This window comes from Microtus oregoni, unplaced genomic scaffold (genome assembly GCF_018167655.1).
Source record: "Microtus oregoni isolate MIOR12 unplaced genomic scaffold, Mior012 000017F_ref0000208, whole genome shotgun sequence".
Taxonomy (NCBI): domain Eukaryota; kingdom Metazoa; phylum Chordata; class Mammalia; order Rodentia; family Cricetidae; genus Microtus; species Microtus oregoni.
This window is the reverse complement of record NW_024543076.1, coordinates 36,966,309-36,975,022: the sequence shown is the minus strand read 5'-3', so window position 1 is coordinate 36,975,022 and position 8,714 is coordinate 36,966,309. Positions and strand designations below refer to the sequence as shown.

The 8,714-nt window shown below is 32.5% G+C and overlaps 1 long non-coding RNA gene across 1 annotated transcript; it reads right to left on the bottom strand.

Moving 5' to 3' along the window:
• Window positions 1-411: 411 nt before the first annotated feature.
• LOC121458272 lies at window positions 412-7,997 on the bottom strand. The gene is made up of 4 exons (XR_005975829.1): window positions 7,923-7,997; window positions 3,320-3,382; window positions 1,311-1,418; window positions 412-511 (listed from the first exon to the last, which is right to left on the bottom strand). It is a non-coding gene; the product is annotated as an uncharacterized LOC121458272 (long non-coding RNA).
• Window positions 7,998-8,714: the final 717 nt, after the last annotated feature.

Below are 8,714 nucleotides of genomic sequence, written 5' to 3'. Positions count from 1 at the left end.
CATCGAGCTGGATGTCACAAAAGGCATGTGTTTCCATTCATAAAGTATTTCTCTAACCCACACAAGCTATCCTTTGTCATCTGGATCTGCCCCATTTTGAAATTATTTTCTGCTGTTAATGAGAAGTGACTACAATTTGATTAATCTCAAACATGTGTCACACATAAACAATGTAGAGGGCTGAATTCAATTATTATCCTCTTAGACTGTACATGATGTTCATAGGAAGAACCATATACATTGTTAAAGAAACATGAAGTCCCATCTCATTACAGCAAGGATATCCTTAATACAACATCTTCCAGTTCAGTTGAAGTGTTAAATTCACAGAATAACCTACTACAGTCAGTTCCCAAGATGGAAATGTTTAAATGAAGTGAGAGTCTCATTTCTGGGATCTATCTCTCCACCCTAAAAATTCTCTTGGTACTGTACCTGTTTTGTTTAACTCTTTCCACCAAAGCCACTCAATTTCAGAAAGTTGACAGTAGACAAATACATGTTGACCGAGCTAAGAAAGGGAAAGTTTCAATTAACAAGAGGAAACATCTCTTTTGCTTAATTCAAATTATTCATCATCATTCTTAATTCATCATCTCTATTTTAGGATATATACTAAAACATTCATTTTTCAAAGTGCTAATTAAATTTACACAAATGTAGTAAGCCTCTAACCACATTATAGGAAGAAAACTTATATGATAAAGTAGATGTGATTTAAGAAACAATGATCCCATTTAGGTATTTCTGTCCAACTTTCTTACAAAAAAAAGTGTTTTTCTTTCTTATTACACAGCCTGCAGTAATAAGTGAAATATAATCCTAATTAATTTCCCCCCCAGCTGTATATAAATCAATAGCTGCAGCATCCCAAAGGAAATGCACACTGCATGGTCCTGCAAATTCCTAATGAATGCAAATAGAATGACCTTTTTCTGACAACTATGAATACTGTTACACAATTTTACCATTAAAATAGCTGCTATCAGCAATTCATTCAGTAAACAGCAAGCAAACAATAGTTGTAAATAACTATTCATTACAGTAAAATATAATAAAAAATCTCGTTTGAATTTATGCAGCTTTTAAGCCTTGAGCCTGATTTTTTTAAATTTTATTTTTATATGGAAATTCAGTCACCAATGTATCCAATCTCCATTCTACTTTAATTGTCTCTGTTCTGGAAGAAAATGGCTTTATGTAATTTTATGGTAGGTCATTTAAAAAAGGATTTGACTTAGACATGTTATCATGAATGAAGTAGATCAATGAGCAGCTTTATAAAGCTCTAATCACACCATTGAACTTACCAGAAAACTGTGATTATATCCCATAGGAAACATCCTTACGCAAACAAATGTATGGAAAATCATATTGCCATAACATAATGCCATCTGTGTGATGAACTTGTAGAGAAACTGAAACATAAAAACAGACTCCTTAAGGTTGACATCTATGGAAACTTGAGGAAAACAACAGATTAAATTCTATTCTTGCCCATTTTGACTACTGGATTACCTAACTCTAAAGTATAATAAACATACAAGCATGTGTATAGACTGATATTTTTTCTCTCAATATTTCAATAAATTCATGATAATTTCTCATTAAGTACAAGGGATTATAAAACAAAGCTTAGAAGAATTTTCAAATGTAAAACCAAATTATTCTGGTCATAGATTTATGACTAGAAAACACTTCTGAGTTCCTAGGATCCCAATGTAGTTAGTCACTAGTGATGGAGGAAGGTCATTGGTTAAAAAATAAAGAAACTGCCTTGGCCCATTTTATTGGTTAGAACATAGGTGGGTGGAGTAAACAGAACAGAATGCTGGGAGGAAGAGGAAGTGAGCTCAGAGAGGCTATGCTCACCTCTCCCTGGCAGACGCATGCGATGAAGCAAGCCGCCAGGTCAGACATGCTGAATCTTTCCTGGTAAGACCGGTGCTACACAGTTTATGAGAGATTGGTTGATTGGGATATCAGAATTAGCCAGTAAGGGCTAGAGCTAATGGGCCAAGCAGTGTTTAAAAGAATACAGTTTGTGTATTGCTATTTTGGATAAAGCTAGCCTGTGGCGGGCGGCCGGGTGCCAGGAACATAGCCCCGCCGCTCCTATTACTACACGCTAGGATACAAGCACTGTCAGTAAAGTAGGACTATCCAAAATGCCAGTAAGTTTCCAAAGAGTCTCTGGAAGTCTTCCATCATATGAAGTTCACAAGAACACTTCTGTTTTGTAAATCATTTTACACCTCTAAATTGTACTGTCATCTACCATACAATAGTTATTTGACATCCTAACTGGTTATTAATGAGTTTATATAAGATCCCTTTATAGAGAAGTTTTACCTTGCTTCAAAAGTTATCGCACAACTATTTTAGTGTAAAATGAACTTTCTACACTTTCAAAAGCTATAATTATTTCAAACCTATTCAAATAACTTTTAGAAACAATTCTAAAAGTATTTCTGCACTTTGTTTAACAACATCACCCATAAAAAGCAGTATTTTACTCCACTAAACATTCTATAGTTGAGAACATCTGCAATGCTTGTACTCTCACACCTGTGATGCCTTCATGTTCAAAATGAATCCCTGCTACATCTCACTCAATATTGATCTGCAAAGCATTTCTCCCGATCCTTTTCCCAGTGTGGTCACTGAACAGTATCAGAGTTCAATAGGAAGATCAGCTGCTCATCCGCTTTTTACTAAAGCAATTTGTATTATGGATTTATTTTAGCAGTCTACAGTGGCAGCTGCTGTTTTTACTATTTAAATGCTTTGATTATTTGACCTCACTTACTTTATCTTTCTAAGTGCTTTGCATGGGCTTCAACATTTGATCAATAAGTGGGGATTCCTCTACAGGGTTATATTGAAATCAAGCTCAACTCAGGGTTCCTGTGTCCTAAGTTTATTATTTGATCTGTCTTATCGTGTTTTTATTTTGAAAAGTTTAAAACTTAATTATGCAAGCAAATTTCCGTTTGGAAAGTCATGCAATTAATTAAACTAACTCTGAGTTTTATATATCAATTTTTTTCATTGTATTTACTCAAAAGAAATAATTTCTAGAGAGTATTGCACTGTAAAAATATTTAGTTTATTATATAAGAACAAGATAATCATATGTAAGGAATGGGAATGCTGTAATGTTCTATAGTATTGATAATAACTGAAACTTAAAGGACTACTTTTATGTATAGAATTTGAATTTCATGGCATGTTCTACATCAAGATTTCATATTTATCTTTGCAGTATTATGACATATCTGTGATGATATTTGACATCTGGTTGTCTTTACCCACTTACTTTGAGCTAGTCATTCCAAAGAATCCACCAAGTGCATTACAGCACTAAGTTATGTAGTATTAACTGTAATGAAGCAGAAAAAATTTTGGTAAACTAAGGAAAATCATTTAAAATATTAAAATGTGATGCTTAAGTATTATTTAATTACTTTAGAACAAACTAATGAGTCAATGAAAAAAATTTAAAAACGTTATCAATTATTAAAATTATCAATAGATGTGTCTTTGAAAATAATTATGAAACAGGTGACGAGACTGAAGATCATAAAATATATTTGAGAATGAGGAAAAGTTTTATTCAAGTAAAGGTGATGTTTCACTCTTTAATTTGGACTGCATAAGAAGTTATTCATTTTGCATGCTTTGAATACTTTTTAAATCGTATCAATGAATGTTTAGAGCCAAATTCTATATTATTTATAAATCCTATTAAAATAAAAATATATCCCCAAATTAGCTAAAACAAAGAAATTTCAGAGTATGTCTGTTGTACTAAACTGTTCAATTTGCTGTTGCCTTTTATTGTGATTCCATCATGTTTTAAGTCTTTAAGTTCATCTAAAAACTTGAAATATTGAAAGTTTACCTTTTCACTATCTTTCCTAAGTAGTGAGACTTTCAAATTTAAAAATGTAGATATTAATAAAAAGAGTGTTGTGTATTGAATAAAATAAGAGTATTTCACAAATCCAAATAAACTTTCAATATCTATCCTCAATCTTATATAAAATCACTTTGAAACATTTTCCAAATATGAGAATTTGATAGGAACTAAGCAGTTTGCTTCAGAGATCACAAATGAAAAATAACAAGAATATGAGGTAAACAAACAAATAACTAAATTCCCAATATTTGCAAATGTTCATCTGTGAGAATATAACATTTTCTGGATAAATACAAAGCAAACATTCTGAACTGCAGGAGGGTTACATTCATCTCACAATTTTGGAAATACTGGTCAAATTGGTGGTTCAGGAACTCTCCTTTTAAACTATGCTATACACTATTTAACAACAATTTTTCTTCTTATAATGAATAACATGTCATGCATACATGAATACAAACAATACATGAATACATGCATACATGAATACAAACAGCAAACAATTCATTTTCACAAGTACATGCACAAATTTAAGGTAGAAAATTTAGAATTCTTAAGTAAGAGAAGAGTGAGCAAAAAAAAAAAGTTTAATTATCAACCATTTTCTCTAAAGACATTTCCAAAAAGCTGCTCTAACAGCTTCCTTTTAAGGTGTGTTGGAGAGGAGTACTTGGGAGAAATCATTTTCTAAAAGTTATGCATTTCTGCAGAATACAGCCCTAGCAGTGCATACTCATACTTTTTCCTCACGTGGGTAAACGTTAAGGGAAAAGAATCCAAGTTTCATGATACAACAACACAAAGCTGGGAAGTGAAAATTAGGTTGCAGTGAAGTCCTGGAAATATGACTGTAAAAGTTAATCAATAAAATGTCTATTTCTGTCTATTCACCGGAGGCCCCAGCTGCATAGCTTCACTCAATCGATACTACAAATTATTACGATTTCCAGCTTCCCACTGGATATTCAGAACAAATCTTTCAAGTGTAACAGGCTTATACCAAGTGCATGGTGTGTGTTCTCTATATTTACTTCAAAAGGAGTAGAAGAGAAAGGGAATCCTTCCTGGATGGTCTATATGGATTCAACTTTTTTTGCTTTCAAAAGCTTAGGGTCATTTTTTATTGCTTTAAAATTTAGATTACCAAAGTTTTGCATGCATCTTTTTTTCCAGTTTATTTTGCATTTACCAATGCATTAGTTAACCTAGAAATGCATTTTGGTAGTATGACAGCCAGGCTGTTTGGTAATAAAGGAATTAGCTGTCAAAAACTCTCCCAGATACAAGATGGGTATTAAGAAGATAAATATAAAATCTTGACATTGTTTGTGCTTCAAAATATAAATTCTTATTATTGTATTTTATGACTTGTTAAAAACACTTAAAATCAAGTTTCATGTTCCATCCCCTCTTTAATAAACAATAATAAACCCATAAATTCAGAAGTGATTGCATTATTTGAAGAAATAATACTCTCAAGCTCTGTTTTCAAGTGAGATCCTCTGAACTCAGCCCTTATCTCCTTTGCAGAAATGAGTCATGTGCTTAGCTAATTTTTTTTTATCTTTGTTTTACCTGAATTACCTGGTAAAGATCCACTATTCTTCAGAAAAGGAATTGCTATGTTAAATGAACTCATTAAAATGCTTGAATGCCTAAGTGACTGAGTTTATCCTTCTGCTGACAGGAAGACAGTACAATGTCTGGTGCCAATGGAGCCAAACCTGTGGTTAATTCCCTCAGCTCCTGCCACCTGTAGATCAAGCTGGCAAAATCAGAGAAACCTAATTCTCTACTGACTTGTCCCCTAGGGCTATGTTTGTTTGGTATTAAAATTTGGGACATGGTTTTTACACATTGACACCTTCATTAAACATGAATACATACTTTGTAATGTGAACTACAATTTTCATTGTTATTGTTTAGTTGCTAGTTTTCAGAAAAAGGAATTAGGTATGAGGAAGCACACCTAGTGCTGTAGCCCCAGCACTAGGGAAACTGAGGAAGAAGAAACACAAATCCAAAGGCCATCCTGAGCTACAATACAAGATATGTCTCTAAATAAAGTAAAAAGAGTAAAATAAAAATAACAAAACAAAAGTGAGCTTCATTTCTTTATGAAAATACCAAAATACAGATGACAGTTGTCAGGTTTGAAATTTTCCTTGTAACATGGTATAATTTGACTCTGAAAAATATTTAGTTATTCATCAATGAAATGTTTTAAAAGGAATCACTATACCACTTTTATTTCTTATCTAATAATTGTAAACAACACAAGAGTTTCATATAAAAAGAAAGAATCCTTTGGTTAATTTTACATCAGCTGACTTGTCCAATTAAACAGAGAACCTTAGGCTAAGCAAAGAGAACTTTACCTTGGCCAGTCACTATACTTAAATCAGATGAATCATTTTCCATTTATTTTCCTGTGAAATCTAAGTGAATCTTTATAGCCTGCAATTTTGACCTGTTATTGGGTTGTTTTGTTTGTTTGTTTTAATGTGATCTCTACTTTTTTGAAATTATAAGTTTCACTTTTCTAATATTAAGCTCATATAAACATCACTGTCATCCTCTCCCATGTTTTCTGTTTTCTAAGATATCCATATATCATTTTCTTAATATAATGTATTTTTAAAAGATCATAATATTTATAACATTTGCCTATTACTTTATTATTTGCAAAGATACTTGTCTAGCACACCTCTTTTCCTTAGTACCACCTCTACTTTCTTATCATTTGTTAAATGTAGCTTTTCTTTGTATCAATACTAATATCTGAAACATTAATGGAAACAGGATTCATTAGAGAGTTTCATTTTACTTAGAGGTATTAAAAATGTTGATCTACATTGTGGAATTATTTCTTTTAATTTTAGTTTTTGAAAGTACTAAACCTTTGGATAGATAAACAAAAATAAAGTCATTATGTTAAAATTTTATTTTATCAATAGTAGTCCGATTTATCAGTAAGTTGAAAATGCTATATATTGATATGGGGTACATTAAGTGAGTTTGTGAACTGACTTCCAAGGATCGGTTAATATCAAATACACATTTCAGTTTGGCCTCAGGACTGTGTTTAATGATGAATGAAAGAAAAAAAATGGTTTAAAATGTGTATTTTATCTAACTGTGACTATTCAATATAATCCAGCTTCGGTTACCAAAGTATAATAGTATAATACTTGAGAGAGAGGCAGGGAAGAAGGGAGAGAATTTATGTAGATTATGGCATTTTCATTATGATTTTTAAATAACTAAATACAATCAAGAAAAGGAAAAGACAGAACACAAAATCAGGAAATACGTCAAAATATTCTGTGACATATATTTGAAAAATAAATGATAAAATCAGAACTTCTATACCCTATATTAGACATGCTTTTTAAATAAATGTTTAGCTGATCAGAACAAGAAATAATCCTCAAAACGTTTTTCTAAGAACAGTTTTTGTGACTGCTTCAAAGCCTGCCCAGACGTTCTATTTCTTTTCTTCATAGTCCTTCCAATGCTTCAAATGTCTGTGCCCAAATTCTGCTCTAGATGTCCCCTGATTTAATCGCCATTTGCTTAGAGCAGCTACTTTAACAAAAAAAGAAAGGCAAACAGAGCCATATGTAACCTTTGGTCTCTAAAATCTGTAAGATGAGACGGCCCCTGGCAGGTAGGTGCTCTGGAGACACAGCCCATCTCTCCTCAGCTCCCACCTTGGCCATATCTGTGAACGTTAACAAGAAAGTTGACTGCCACACCATAGATCAGAAACTGAAAGGGGGCATTTCCAGTTTTCATTATGTGCCATAATAGTTAAGAAATAAGGCAAATTTCATGTTTTTCTACTCTGTAACCAACACCATATTGACTAAGGTAGCAAATATGCTCAAAGCCATTTGCACGACACAGAGTAAAATTAAGCATTTAAACGAACGTTAAAGATTTGACTTGATTTCAGCCTGTAAAGTCAAACTTTGTGAAATACTGAAAAACAACTTACTTGCAGTCATTTGATTCCTCTGCAGAAGCCATAATTCCCTCTGTCACTGTCCTCAGCTCGGCCTGGGGTTTCTACTGTTCTGTTCTTGGCGGAGTCTTGTTCGCCCGGCCGCTCTTGAGCAGCTTTCAAGCTGGATTCCATTAGAAGAAGTTTTTCATCTTGACTGGCAAGTTCTAGCTGAAAGATAAAACAAGAAAACTGGTTAAACACACACACACACAGAGAAAGAGAGAGAGAGAAACTGTTTTGTTTTACCTTTTTAATGTTTAAATTTAATGCAATATAACTTTGAGAGAGATTTAAACAATTTCTTGTCAAATTGCAAGCGCTTACAAGTTTCAAACTTCTACTTAAAGTACTTAAGGAAACAAAGGTATGTATTGAGCACTTGAGATTAATGCCCGAATCTCAGATTCATACGTTATTTCAGTTATGAAATTACATGGATTAATCAGACAACAAATTATTGAGAATGGTCCTTCTGTTACTATGTAGTATTAAAAAAATTATTGATATGTAGAAATCTTATTCTTTCATTAGCGTAGGTTTGAAGCATAAATATATCCACACAAACAAAAGCAAATTATATCAAAAATGACCTTTATTTCTTCTGGCGTATTTTCAGTGTTTATGAAATATACGTACTTTTCAAGGTCATCCAATAGATGGCGCTATCTCATTGAACCAAGAAAACAGCATGCTTCAAGTTCTCAAAAAATAAGTGATTTAAGACAAAGACATTTTTCCTTTGTTCTTTGTTGACCGTGTTCCCAGAGATATATATCTGTGCAT